The following is a 15,571-nucleotide window of genomic DNA, read 5'->3' on the forward strand; positions in this document are numbered from 1 at the left end:
TAATAGTTTCAAATGATTTTTGACGTGGTTAGGGCCCATCAATACCACGTTATAGTGGGTTTTCCATGTATAAGGGGTGTTAGGCACAATAGAATGCCCAAACCCTCATGAATATAGTTTGAATACTGGCTCATCCAGTCAGAGATTTTAGAGCTTCAGCTCTTCGGTGCGTGCACACTGTACCACCTTAACACTCATGTTGTAAAACTCACGGTTTAAGGACTTGACGGCGCAGTGCTGCTTCTGGCCATCTGGTTCAAGCAGGGTTTCCATGGAACACGCAGCCAAAGTGCCCTGGTGCACACAAAGACAGGAAAAGATAGAAGAGATTATTTGCACATCAATCTATCACTGTGCTTTATGCATCAGCAGGTGCACATCACATCAAGTCCAAAAGCAAGAACAATAGAGTGTGAATATATGTGGTTGGACTTGATCTGTTGCTCTCAAACTTTCTCCTCTCTGAGTCTACTATTCTCACACAACATTATTTTTTTTTCACAAAAAGTGACATATGAAGTTCATCTAAGTTCAGTTGAGTACCATTCCCACTACATTTCCTTTTTTTATTTTTACATTTTATTTTTTTGCAACTTTTTATTGATAAAAGGGCAAGAGAGGACATGTAATATGCAGAATAGGATCTGGAAATGTTGCATGCTGATTCATACGTTACCATTCAAATGTTTATTAAATTGATCAAAGAAATTTATAATAGACTTGCTGTTTTTACTTTCCATTCATCAAAGAACCCTAAAAAAAGTATCAAAGAATTATGTTCAACATTAATAATAAATGATTTTTGATCAGCAGTTCAGCATACTACAACGATTTCTGAAGTGTAAAATGTAGTATTTTATTTACAATATTGCTGTATACAATTTTGATCAAATAAATGAAGCCTTAGTAAGCATAAGAGACTTCTTCCAACGATTTGCACAGCAAAGTTGAATAACTAGTGCTTTATTCAAATCTCTAACCCTAAGTATGAGCTATAATAATAGTGAGAATGTGCAAAACACAACACATAAATGAATAATTGTGAGAAAACTGTGAAATATGAACTCAAACAGGGTGTCTGGAGTGCAGCATGGTGTTATAACTGAAAGATTAAACCAATATTACAAGTGTCTGGGCAGGGTATTCTCTCTAAATGAGGGCATGGCGAATAGAGGGCAAGAGAGAGTCGGGGTGTTGTAATAATAGAGCGTGGAGTGCTGTAATCTCTCTCCAGCTCTGCTATCACGTCTTCCCAGATGCAAGCAGAGTCGGATTACCGGCACGGAGACCCTGAGACGGCGCAACAATGAGCCTGGAATTTAACACGGGAACAAATCACCACACATGCCACCCGAGCACCCCAACATACTCACACACATGCACAGACTCTTCCTCTCACTCTATGAATCGCTTTGTGTAACATGCACAAACACAGGCATACACACACATATATAGGGTTTGGTTTTCCCACAGGGGTGATGGGTTTTAGGAGTATTGTGCAGGGGTTTGGGGAGTTAACGTTCAAATGTCCAACCTGCCGTCACCTGAGCCCCACAGTGAATCTGATACACACATTCACACCCCCACTTCTGTAGTACAATGAGAAGATGGGCAATTTAACGTTCAAATGTCCAACCTGCCGGGCTGATTGTCACCGTTTAACCTGTTAACTTTAACCACGTCTGAAACCGATTCCTTCTGCTAAATCACTCATTTGAGATATTGGATTTCTTGTAATGTAGCTTTTTGGCAAATCTTCATTGCCAAATATGTTTGCAAGATACAGTAACAGTGCAAAGAGACTAGATTTTTTTGGGTCGATTACAAATAAGAGTGTCCAAGATAAAGGGAAAAACTAGAAGAAGAAAGACGGGGCCAAACTCGCAAGGAGGATGGAAGGAAAAAGGAACAGTTATTTAGACATTATTTAGAGACAGGCGTTCTTTCTTTGATATAATTTCTTGTTTTAAGGTATCTATTTCTGCATGTTTCGTACCTCATGATAAAACTGCTTCACTGCTTTCTTCCCCTAAGAAATAATAATAATAATAAAGAATTATGCCAAACTACTCAATAATAAATAAAAAAAAAAAAAATAAATTTTAAATACCTAAGCATGAGCAATGGTAATAGTGGTGCTTACCAAGATACCCTTAAATCTTTATTTTGCTAAAAGTACACCACCGTTCAACAGTTTGAGTTGAAGCGTTGAATGTTTTTTTTTTCTCTTTTCTTTTTTTTTTGTTGGAGAGAAATAAATGAATATTTTTATTTAACATCAATTATTATAAGAAATGTTTTTTGAGCAGCAAAATTCATCACATTAGAATCATGTGACATTGAAGACTGGAGTAATGACTGATAAGAAAATCAGCTTTGCCGTCACAGGAATAAATAACACTTTAAAATACTGTGTGATATTACTGCAATTTAAAATAATTTCCATTGTGAGCATAAGGGACAAAATTCTTCATGACTTGAGCAGTAGCGCGTAGCGCTTTTCATCAAACATTCATGACCATCATTTTAAAACACAGATATTTTGTGTTCTCTCACCTCTCCCAATGATCTCATTCACATGTAAGAGCAGGTCTTCCCGGGCGATGACCACATGCTGCACTTCCTTCAGCAGCTCAGGCTGGAGGCTGCTCAGATCTATGGGTGCATTAGAAGGCAACAGTGGAGATGCCAGGTCCCCTTCCATCGGCCCAAGCATAGGGGACAGATCCACATGGGCATGGGGGCGTAGAGATGAGGGCCGGCAGGACTCAGCCTGGTGACAGAGGCAAGTTTTGGTCTGCAAAGCAATGGGGTAGAGAGGTCAAAAGTCAATGACTTGTTCTCTGAGGCCTGGGGGTCACCTGACAAAGCAGGGAAAGTCTGGGAGGCAGATTCATTACACCAACTACAAAGAGCTGAGGAAATTCTAAACCGGCTGGCTCTACAGATGAGAGGGGGATTTTTTTCGTCTTTTCAGAAATGTCTTCAGATAGAGAGAGCGGAGGGTAAGGTCAGAAAGCGTATGTGTTTGGAAAAATGGAAAAAAAGTTGCCTGTCAGCAATGATCTAAGACCAGTCTTCCCAATCCAGAGCCATAAAGAGAAAAACATTAAAGCTGGTCTGAGATCAGCAGAGAAGGCAAACCTCCCCCAGGGTGTGTTTTGAGCGAGAGGCAGCGAAGCGTGAGAACATACCCTCAAGCAAAGTGGTTCTATAGTCCACCGACTCGTGAGAGACCATTTCATTAGTCGGGCTGACACTCCTCGCGTTTGCCAACATGTCCAAGTGCGGAATGTGAGCCCGGCCGTCATACCAAACCATAGCCTTAGCTAAATCTACAACCAGAGAGAGACAGAGGGTGAAGAGAGAGACCAAAGGACAGGTGAGAGAAAAAAAAGGGACAGATCGCTCCACCATGGACTTCAGCAGTGTCAACTCCCACAAACAACCCAGAAACAGCTCTCTTTCTTTATCTTATGCTCTCATTCCATTCAAATTCATTTCAAATAACCATCACCAAGTCTCTGGTAATGAGAGCAGCTGGAATCCCTACAGACCTCTGAACATAAAGCAAGCTATGCTATTACTGCAAAAAAATCTTTTTCCTAATCTGTATTTTTTAGTTCTAACAAGTTCTAACAAGATGTTTTAAGCATAAGCCTCACTAGTTTTTGTTAGATTTATGCACAAAATTTTCAAGCAAATTTATCTACTTTTATTTTTCATGTTTAGAATTTCTTTCTGGAAAACAAGACAAAAATACGTGTTTTTTTTTTTTTTGTTTTTTTTTAGTTTTTAGTTTTTTTGAAGGGCAGACATCTAAAACTGATTTAAATCAAAGTTTTCCAGTATGGAATTTTTTTATGTAAATTCTCTTCTCATACAAATGATGTAAAACGTGTGCAAAGGGTCACAATTTTAACTTGAAAAGATGACTGCTGTTAGCCTATATCAAACACTCATACATTCAAGGCTGCTGCCATGAATATGAAAAATGCAAAGACACATACCATCAGTATGCTTCTTCCTTTTGATCCAAAAAAAAGACTGCGAGCAGGAGCAGTAGAAGGATGGACACACACACTACTCCTGTGATCAGTATCCTGTAGTCCTGGTCTTGAGCCAACAGCACACGACCTAGGATCACAGATGATGTGGCCTGCTTCCACTACAATGGATACACAAAAGACTTAATGTTATTTCCAATAAAAATCAGTGACCAGATAGATATCAGCATCCAATTTTGCTATTATATAATATTTTTACATTTTATTTTATATAATTATTTTGGGAGGATATTAAAACATATCATAAAGATATACAGTATATATAAAATAAATAAAACATTTTATTTAAAAAATTACCTCAAATTATTTTCAGTAAATACCAGTGACCATATAGTATCAAATTTTGTAATTATATAGATTTCTTAACATAATTATTTTGGCAGGATTGTAAGCATAACATAAAGATAAATATTTTAAATAATGCATAAATTATACCTCTTTTAGTCGATTTTTTTTAGCATCTGTCTGATTAATTGGCAAAAGTTTTAGCCGAATATTAGAAGAAAATATTATCACAGATAAAGAACAAGCACACATATTCAAAACTACAACCAGGGAATCTCCATGCCATCACATCTGCGGCACATTTGCTTCAGATTTCATACGCGGCGAAGTGTTGTACATTTGAACCTCCAACATCACAACAACCATTTAAAACATCCTCAGGGAGCGTTTACGCTCAGAGGGAGGGCTTCACTGGTCATAAAGCAGCATGGCAAAATAAAACACACACATCCACTGCAGGCAGGAGGGGAAATTGGATCAGAGATAGAGCCTCTCTTATGTAGCGCAGTATTATTGAGTTTGGGGCAGAGATGAGTTTTACCCGCACCGTATTGTGATGGGTCAGATTAGAGCATCGTGTCAACACAACTCACCCCGTCCATCTCTCCCCGACAGATAAGCACTTTTTGCTGCGGAGGCCCAACATTTCCTTAATCTTTGCACCGATCATATCAGACTGTCTGGGGGCCAGAATGGGGGGCAGAAGAAATGTTTTTTTTTTTTTTTTTTATGTTCTTGTTGAGCTAATAGTGACCAGAAAGGAAATACTAGGAAGGCATCTTATCAGGTGGAAGAGTCTGATATAAAAAAAATTACAATACATGAACCCCTTTGAGGAAATTAAACTACAGAATCCTCATTTCCAAGAGAGATAGTGCCTTCATGAGCTAATCTGGAAGGCAACCCAGAGGCCTTTGCTAAGATCAGAAATAGCTTATGTTTGGTACTTTGAGAGGCTGCTGGAACAAGCAGGGCAGAGCTGGCTGGCTGACGAGTGGCTCTTATGGAGGCCGGTCTGGACTGGAGTGGTCTGCAGTGGAAGAGAGAGAATGAAAGAGCACGAGTTCTTGCGTACCTCCACCTCCAGCTCTTTGGCAGCAGACTGGAGCTCCATGGGTACGATGCATTCGAGCGTGTTGCCCACCAAAGTGACGCTCTCACAGGTCCGGTTCGAGACTCTCAGCACCTCGCCATTTTTCACCGCCTCCTGATTCACAGGGGGGACCTTCAGGAGGAAATAAGAGAAACAGAAAGGTTAGATGAAAGAAAAAAAATCTTGGCTGTGTTTAAATTGGCCCATGGCTGAGTGTGTATATGGGGCGTATAGATTGTGCAGTGTCTACCCCTCTAAAACCAGCCAGCTCTGGTGTACCGAGCAGAGCAGAAGGCAATAAAGACAGTGATCGCATTCCTCACATGACAGCCTGGGCTTTACAGATTGGACACACTCCACTCCTGCACCTGTTATCATACAGCACCGGCCAGCCTGAGATCCGATGCGAACAGACGCACATACACTTACACTTAAGACCCAGCTCCCTGAGGAGATCATAGCCATTCACAAAAAGCAAATGATCACTGCTTAAAAATGTGGGGTTTGTTTGGAGATAATCAGCAACCACACAGAATTGTGATATATAAAGTGGGCATGACACATTAAGGCACATGTTTAAAAAGCAGCAGTGATAGTCTCCAGAAAAATACATCTTATTGCACATTAGTCAGACCATAAGTAAACCTGAAATGTGAAAGTCATAGCATCAACTTTTATAACTTATAAAAGATATAAAAAAATATAATTATATAGATATATATATATATATATATACATATATATATATTATATTATATATATATATATAGATTATATATAATATATATATATATATATATAATTTCTAATTTTTAAATAATAATAAAAAAACACCATTACTTAAAAAAAATGAACACATAAAGAGCAATCTCTCTGCTGGCACCAGTAACATTCACAATCTCTAACATTTTGATATACCCCTTGAGCATCAGCAGTGCTGCCAAGTGCAATTTTATTTCCCTAAAGAAGGCCTCAAGTATCAAGCTGCAAAATCTAAACAAACAGACTGCATGGGAATGAAAATACATGATCTGAGTGATAGGACAGTTTAATGACAATTAAGCTAAACTGAGCCTGCTGTTGTGCCTATTATTGAATATAGTGGCTTTAAATGAGACTGAGCTGTACACAACGCTTAGTGTGTCTGTGTGTGTGTATCTGGGTCCCGAGAGGGGTAAGGAATGATGTTTGATGCTGAGGTCTCGCATGGGAAGAAAAAGTAGAATCTCACGCGACCCCCTCTCACCCCTCCCCGTTCACAACAGCTGCGTTTGACTATTGAGTGGCGGTTTCAGGGAAAAAAAGTCTACACTTATATTTCATTGTTAAAAAATGACGTTTTTTTTCTCTCACCAGCCTACCCTCACCAGTGTAAAGGATCTCACCATCAATGTGTCAGAGGCTATAACCTTTAGGGGACGAGAACAATGTGAAAGATGGAGGTGCACGATGGAAAACAAACTAAACTTCCTGTTTTGTTTTAGTATCGTTTCCTTCCAAATCAGTGAGCAATGGGGTTCACTCTGCGTATGCATGTTTGTCTGAGATCAAGTACTTCCCTGTGGAGCATCAGTCTCACCTTAATCTCCAGAATGCTCTTGTTGCCTCTTGGTGTAACTGTAGGCTTCTGAAACTACCATCCTCGAACATTGGGGGCTCTTACACCTACAGTAGGTCATACTGATCGGTTGGCACAGAAAAAGACAAAACAAATCTAACACAAAAGTCCTTTTTGTGGCAACTGGAGCAAAAGCTGAACAATTGAGGCCTTTCAGGGAGGGTTTTTGTAGCCAAAACGTGATACAAAGGATATTTCGCTTTTTCCTTCATTCATGACTTGAAATGTATGTCAGGTCTATATGCAGCAGAAAAAATTTACAAACATCAAAATATTAGCCATCTCTCTCATTACAAAAATGTGCCAAGTTAGTGCTGAGTGCATGTGTTACGATTGACGTTTTGTGTGGCCCCAAGTAACAAAGCATTAACACGTCAGCAGTGTCGTTATCTTTTTGTTTGTTTTGGGAGCAAAATGCATGCTTCAATATGTAAGATGTCACACGACACAAGGCCTTTAGTGTTTAAACCAGGGACTAAATCGTAAAATATCCAAGGAACGAGGTTACAGGAATGTGATTACATGACTGAGCATACCTTAAGTTCAGATTTCAGAGGCTTTCTAGAAAACATCCAGCAAATTTTGAACATTTACATTACAGTAACATTTATGCATTTGGCAAATGCTAATATGTTGTATATTCTGTGTTTCAGAGAATGGATCTCTGTCAGTATGCAATCGTGCATAATTCTGATATTTCCATACATTTTTATAAAGAATTTATGAAAATGGCAGCTTTTGAATACCTTAAAGTCTTTAATTGAAATGTGAAGCGATAAAAATTGCATCATACAAAATCACGCACTATTACATACACTACTATACAAAAGTATGGAGTTGGTAAGATTTTGTAGGTTTTTGAAAGAAGTCTCTTTTACTCAATGCATTTATTTGATCAAAATCCAATAAAAACAGTAATACTTTGCAATATTTTACAATTTAAAATATAGCTCTTTTTTATTTAAATATATTTTAAAATGTAATTTATTCTTGTGTTGGCAAAGTTGAATTTTCAGTATCATTACTCCAGTCTTCAGTGTCACATGATCCTTCAGAAATCATTCTAATATGCTGATTTGCTGCTCACTAAACATTTCTTACAATTATGAATGCTGAAAACAGTTGTGCAGCTTACTATTTTTGTTGAAAAGGTAAATAAAAAAATTAAATCTTTTGTAACATTATAAATGACTTTACTGTCGCTTTTGATTAATTTAATGTGCACCTGCTGAAAAAAAGTATTAATTTCTGAAAAATATTAAATCATATAGACCCCAAACCTTTAAATGGTGTATATAACCTTTTCAAACCAGATGTGAGATCAATCATCTTGCATAGCATACATCAGAATCTTTAAGGCCAGTGGACAAGGAACCTTTGTGAGATTGAAGACCTGACTCAATGCAATTATGCATGAGTTACTACTCGAAGACTTCACATGCCAGCTGTGCCTTCAGCCCTGCCAGGTCTTGCCACACACCATTTTCATTCCACATTATAACACCACAACTACCCATTTGACAGCATGCCTGTCATTTACACACCACCGCTGTTTAATTAGCTGTCCTCAAGTGAACGTTCCACTTCATAAAGCATAACCCTAGTGCAAGAGACAGATACTCAAATTGCTCAATGCCATTATTTATGAACATAAGGCATCTGAGTCGCTCTGCTCCAAGTCTTCTATCCAGCAAACACGGGTCTCCCTCTGCACACTTGGCAGGTTAACAACGTTCTAGAGTCTAAAAACAAAGTCATTCTGACTTCACATAAGTGTTGTTTCAGAGTTAAAGGCCGAGTACAGTTTAGGTCACAGTAAATATTTTCAATCTCATAAAAGCCATTGATATTTGAATAAATGCCATGATCTGGGAGCTCGCATAAAATCTGATTCTCTGAAACAAATTTAGAGAAAATGCATGAAGATAAATAACTTTTTAACCAAAAACTGATTGCTATTACTCACTGTTCACTATTTATGGCAATATTTTCCCTTTTTCGCTCATGCACTGTGTTGCGCAATATCCCAGATGGAAAACAAAAATACAGCTCCTAAGAATCATCACTGTGGAGAGCAAACTATGAAAAAGTCCATGCAAATGAACACACATCTTGTATATTTGACTAGCACAACGTCTAATTGTTTAGAATGGATCAAGTATCTCAAACGGCTTAAGGGGGGGTTGGATAACAGCTGCTAAAGAAAGCAGCCAAAGGATGATGGGAGACACTGAAAACGCTTCAAATCGGTGTTTGGGGAACAGATATTCTCACTGGGAGATAAAGTTATGTTTTTTTTTGCAGGATTTGAATGGTAAACTCTTTTATAGGTGTTTTAGCTCTGATATAACTGTCTTTGGTGGTTCCTTTCAATGTGAACTTAAAGATAAGAAAGGAAAAGGAACTTTTAGGACATTGGATATTATGAGGCAAAATGGAGTAAGGTGTAAGGTGGAATAAGAACAAACTGAGATGAGAAAACCAGATTTTGGTTTGCATTGGGAGGGATCTGGCATGAAAATGACCCCCTCTGAATCCCAAAAACAGGTGTTGATCTTGCTAGAAACCCCGGTGTGGTGTCTGGAGCATGTTAGAGTCCTGTTAACACCCCTCACTTCCCATAGGCATGTCTAGGACAAAGTAAAACTTGAACATGACCTTTGGTTAGAAACATCTAGAAATCTTGGCCAAGAAGATGCCATAGCCATAAACAAATAAAACCCCTCTCAGGTTGGCTCCTTATTGTGGACATTGCCAATCGCCAACGACAAGCTGCAGCCTGTAAAAATGCTTTTCATGTTGGTGGGAAAGGCGAGATTGGCTGATCCCCAGATTTAGCTGAGATCTCAGATGTAGATATTCAAGAACGCTCTTGAGATTTCATTCATTTTTCCCGAGCCACCACAATTTGCCTTGGTTCTTAATGCTCCTTCATTTGGCCTGCAGAGCTGGATTGCAAAAAGAACTGAAATGAAACTGAAGGAAGGATTCACAGTGCTCTCGAGAAATTGAGATCAGTGTCCGCTTTTCTTTCGTTTCAGGTCTGTCAGCAGCTAGACGGTGAATGCAACCCACAAGAAACCTGAGCTACTGACCGCGTTTCTGTTTCGGCCATCGTTGATCGAACTTCAGCGTAACAGATGACAGCTCAACTAGGATTACACAGCTGTAGTCAGTGTTACTGAGAAAAAAGCTGACAGAAGATAGGAAGTATTCCTCCACGGTGCTCCCCAATAAAAGTGAGAGGGAAAAAACAATAAACCTCTTATGCTTTACAAATTAGGACAAAAATATTGCCCCAACCCCCACTGTTTATAAAGTAGAATTTACAGGCTGACAGCTGCAGGACCATCTTAAATCATTTGAAAGGATAGAATGCTTTTCATGCAGTCTCTGCTCATTTTGTGTTCTGGATGCCTTATTAAGAACAAAAGGCAGAAATATTTCTCTTTCAAAAGCTCAAAATCATTGACAAACTCAATGTGCATTGTTTAAAATGGCACTACCTACTTGGTATTAAAGGTATAGTTCACTTTCAGTTGCTGATCCTCCTCACTGACTTTCACAGTATGGAAAAAAAAATCAATGGGACCCAGCAACTGAAGGTGAACTATCCCCTTTAAGTAAAGTATCTTTGATTTGAGATAAATCAATCAGTGAGATATTTACTGTATGTACTCTGATGTGTTTGAGGAAGGAAACTGTGAGAGTGACTGGAAAAATGAAGAGACACAATCAAAATTAAGATGTGTGTAAGCACGAACCGTTTTTGGACTATGACGGGACTTGTATGCTTAAGATTAGATAGCATTGTTCGCATGCACTGTACCACTGCATGACCACACTCCACCCCCACAGAAATCAGATAAGGGGAACTGTGTGTAAATGAGTATGTGTCTGGTCCCATTGAGAGAGGAGCAGTTCAAGTCAACCACAGCTCTCAGGAGATTAGGTGTGGAAGTGTTTCCAAATGGATGAAGAAACTTGGATAGGCGAAAAATGAGATACATTACAATTTAAAAACTCTAGAAATGAAAGTGTTGCCAAATAGATGAAGAAACTTAGGTGAAAATTGAGATGCATATAAAAAACAAACTAATAAAAATTGCAATTAATTTAGACTATTACATTTTTTTCAAGTGAATGAAGAAACTCGGATAGATGAAAAACAACACACATTATATAAAATAAATGACATTTAAAATCTCTACAAATTACAGGAAAAAATGTTGAAGAGTTGGAAATATATATATTACATACATATAGAGAAACATTGTGTGTGATTTTTCCATTTCCTCTTCACAACTGCAATTGTGAAAACATTGCTTCCTTTATTTCTCATATCTGCTTTTGTGTTTTATTGGGTGAATGATAATAGCATGCCTGTGACATGGTAGGGGAGGTATTTGATGTGTCGACACTCTGTGTAGGCCATCTAGACTCACCACTTGGAAGAGTTTGCCCTCTGTGGCGGCAGTGAGAACCATCTGAGGTTGAAGGGCTGAATGGAGGTAGAAACCATTCACTGTCACTGTGCTTCCTCCACTGTGGACACACATGCAAAAAGCAGAAAAGCTTGCTGTTAATCCATCCAAAATTGTTCACTCTTCCATTTTAACCCCCTACAATGTACTGTAGCTAAATGTCTGCTGCAGGACTGACCTGATAAAGAAATGCTTGGGCTGGATGCTAGCAATATGTGGGTTCTTGTTGTAGGTGTAGCTGACAGGAGCTTCACGAATCACTCCATCAATGTGCAGCTGTACCTTGTGTTGGGATGGTGATGGCTGAGGTGGTGTCCGACATGTCAACATCGTGGTCTGAAATACTGCAGAAAAGCACACAGAAAAATCACACACATAGAAAAATGTTTTTAAATAGATATATATGCGTGACAGTGGTGAAATGGCTCGTGAACAAATCTCTCTTTTTTACTTCCCATTAATTAGAAAAATGGCTATGAGGCTTAAAACATTTTCTGACATTTTAGTAGATTTGTAAAGAAAAACAAATTGCATGTATTTTATTTAAAACTCTACAAATTAAATGTATGTGTTTTTTAAATGAATGAAATAAACTTGTACAGATGAAAAAAATTAATACATTACATTTAATTAATATATATATTTTAAATTAATTCATTGTAAAACTACTACAAATTAGAGAAGAAAAATATATATAAAATTTTTTAATTAATTTCAAAACTCTACAAATGAAAGAAAAACAGTTGAAGTGGACGGAGAAACTTGGACAGATGAAAACTGAGACAACACATATATAGACACAAATGTAAATGAAATTCATTTAAAAGCAAAGAAAATTGAAGAGTTTTAAAATTAAATAATTTGGAAGAAACTCTTAATAGATTTGTAGACATGCAAACCTCTGCACCACACAGGTAGCGTTGCCCATGGTAACCAGTTGCATATTTCCACTATCCAGGAATGAACCCATGATAGTGAGCATCGTTCCGCCAGACTTAGGTCCAAACTCTGGGAAGATCTCGGTGATAACTGGGTTCTAAAACAGATAAAATTTTGTGTTAGTGAAGTAAAACAGTACTACACGTTAAATCTTTGCCAGTAGTTACATGCATCACATTTGAATGGATTATTTTTTGCATCATGCTATGTAGCCCCAACCAGAGTTGAGATCTCATTGGCCCAAAATCCTGCTAGAAAGTCCACATATCTATATAGTACATATTACACAAAACATGCTATTTAGTTGATATTTTGTGACTTTATGGCAGAATTTCGCTTACAGTACAGATAGAAAATGCACTTGGTGGCTAGTTAGGACACTGTGGAACTCTAACCCAACTCCAAATAATTGGGAAAAAAGAATATAATAACATCCTTGGGTCCTTGTGCTCAATGAAAACCGCAATATTTGAAGAAAGTCAAAAATACATTACTTGATGTGTGTTGAAACACTTATACTGTGATTTGTGAGGATTCTTACCACAAATGAGAAACCGTCTTTCTGGGCCTGTTCCTTGCCACTGTGCACCCTGACCACAGAGTCAGCGCTGGATGCGTTCACATGATCTAGTCTGCAGACCAACCTGACATACAACACAAAGATATAAACATCTCCCGCCACAAAAACAGCAAACAAGACGTGGTTGTAAATCAGTGGAGTAAGCAGGCTATTAGTCTACGCTAATTTAATGATAACAGTACTACTCGGCAGAAACTACACAGGAGCTATTCTCCAAGGGAATTTCTCCATTCCTCTCACAATAGGAGGGCTGTAGGGTGGTATGTCCGGGGGCACAAAAGCTCATGGTTTTGGGGTCTTAATGGTATGAAAGTTTGACATGGAAGGCGAGATGCACAATAGTGCACTTTTGCAGACCAATCTAATGTTCTGTAGGGTTGCAACTCGAGCACTATGTTGAGAATGTGACCTAGCGTGTTTCTGAAGTTGTATTTACATGGAGTGCAAGAGGATTTGCTTACATTCGAGTAGAAGGTTTATCTATTTCTATATCAACTTACCGATTATTGCTACTGTCTTTCCTTTCCAATTTACACTTTGTTCCAGCAACCACCACATCAATGAGCTTGGTATCAAAGAGATCTTTCTTACTGAAACCAAAGTTTTTGCCCACAGATTGTCACGTTGGTGTGGCCTCCGAGTGGAGCAGAGGAAGGAGAAATCTAGAAAAAGAAAGAAGAAGCTGTGAGGTCAAACTGTGGCAGTATTTTTCTTGTCTAAACCTCCTGCTGTGTTTCTTTATGCCAAGAATTTTCTCTGCTCATGAGGTTGGTAACCACCGACAATAATTTGTTTTGGTCGTATGGACACTCTGAAGGCATGGGGGTCTTCCAGTAAATGGTGACAGAGACCAAAAAACTGAGAACAAGCAAACCTTCCTGTTCCTTTGTGCTTTAGTCTCTCGATTTAAAAGTGCCCTTTTAAGTTGAGCCACCAGCTGAGTACCTTAAAGGTGAAATGTGTCATTTTCTCAGTGGTAAAATACTTCACAATTGCCAGCTTAAAATGCTCATAACAACTGTAAGTAAGCTGTTTGTAGGTTAATAAAAATAATGATAAAACAAAAGAACTATAAATTTATATCTTCATATAAATATGTATTTATTTACTTAAGTAAATAATACATGTATTTGTTTAATGAAAGTAAACAAACGAATAAAGTAAATAAGTACATGTATTTATTACTTGTAAAGTAAATTAAAAGTTAATAATTTTATTAAATAAGCAAATTTGTTTACGTTAAGTAAATACATAATAATAAATAAGTAAAAATAATGTTATGGTTTTTTATTAAAAATAAATAAATAAATAAGTAAATAAGTGAAAATAGTTATAAAATTAAATAATATAATTGTTATTATTTATTCATAATATGTGTTTAAAAATGTGGTTTGAAAAAGTGACGTGACATACAGCCAAGTATGGTGACCCATACTCAGAATTCATGCTCTGCATTTAACCCATCCAAAGTGCACAGACACACAGCAGTGAACACACAAACACTGTGAACACACACCCAGCAGTGGGCACCCATTTATGCTGCGGCGCCCAGGGGGAGCAGTTTGGGGGGTTTGGTGCCTTGTTCAAGGGCACCTCAGTTTTGATATTGCTGGCCTGGGGCCTCGAACCCACAACCTTAGGGTTTAGGAGTCAAAACTCTCTAACCACTAGGCCATGACTTCCATGTGTTTTCTGAGTGTCCTGATTTCTGAGATGTTAGTTCTTTATTGATAAGCAGATGGTGTTGCTTCGAACACATAGAGGACAAGGCCTCATTTAGGCTCAGAGTTAATAATTTACGTGTTCAGAGCAACCACTTATCATAAACAAAGAGATCTTACACAAATACAAATATAGTTCTGGCTGCTCTGCAGCAATGCATGGATTTAGAGAAGTCACAGAAGGGCAAACGAATCCTTTCTGATATTTAGAATCAATTTATGTCTTTAAAAGAAACCAAGAGGTCCTTGAAATCCTTGCTTATCCCTGAAAATACAGCAAAATAAGCAAAATCAATGAAGGTCAGAGTTTCGTATGTGCTCTCTGTACTTAGAAAGCACTTATTCTATTAGCTATGTGCTATTAGCTGCTTTAAAACCATGGTAATGTTGTTTGTGATGGGCTGGGGTAGTTACCGTGGTTATGAGGAGGGGGCAGGAGTCCTGGATCCAATGGGAGGGGGAGCACTGAGGAGCTCTCGTGCAGCGATTGCTGGTCTTGCACCATCCGCAGCCCATGAAGGCAGGAGCCAAAAGACAGGAGCTACAAGTCCACAACTGTTCACATCCAGGGCCTATCAGAGGAACCTTAGAGACCTGAGGAACATGATATTACATTTTAAAATTACATTTATTCATTTAGCAGATGATTTTTATGCAAAGCAACATGTTGACAACATTTTTCAGAGAGGAGGTGACTTACTGAGGTCTCTTTGTTTCTGTATTGCAGTCATACCCTGTTTACTATATCAGTTAGCCTTAAATCACCAGTGTGTTTTGCCATCTA

General features: G+C 38.2%; 1 pseudogene; it reads right to left on the minus strand.

Annotated features, from left to right (window-relative positions):
• The window catches only part of LOC122135655, a 40,938-nt pseudogene that overhangs the window by 4,735 nt on the left and 20,632 nt on the right, over positions 1 to 15,571 (minus strand).

Source organism: Cyprinus carpio, chromosome A25 (assembly GCF_018340385.1).
Source record: "Cyprinus carpio isolate SPL01 chromosome A25, ASM1834038v1, whole genome shotgun sequence".
In the NCBI taxonomy this organism is placed as follows: domain Eukaryota; kingdom Metazoa; phylum Chordata; class Actinopteri; order Cypriniformes; family Cyprinidae; genus Cyprinus; species Cyprinus carpio.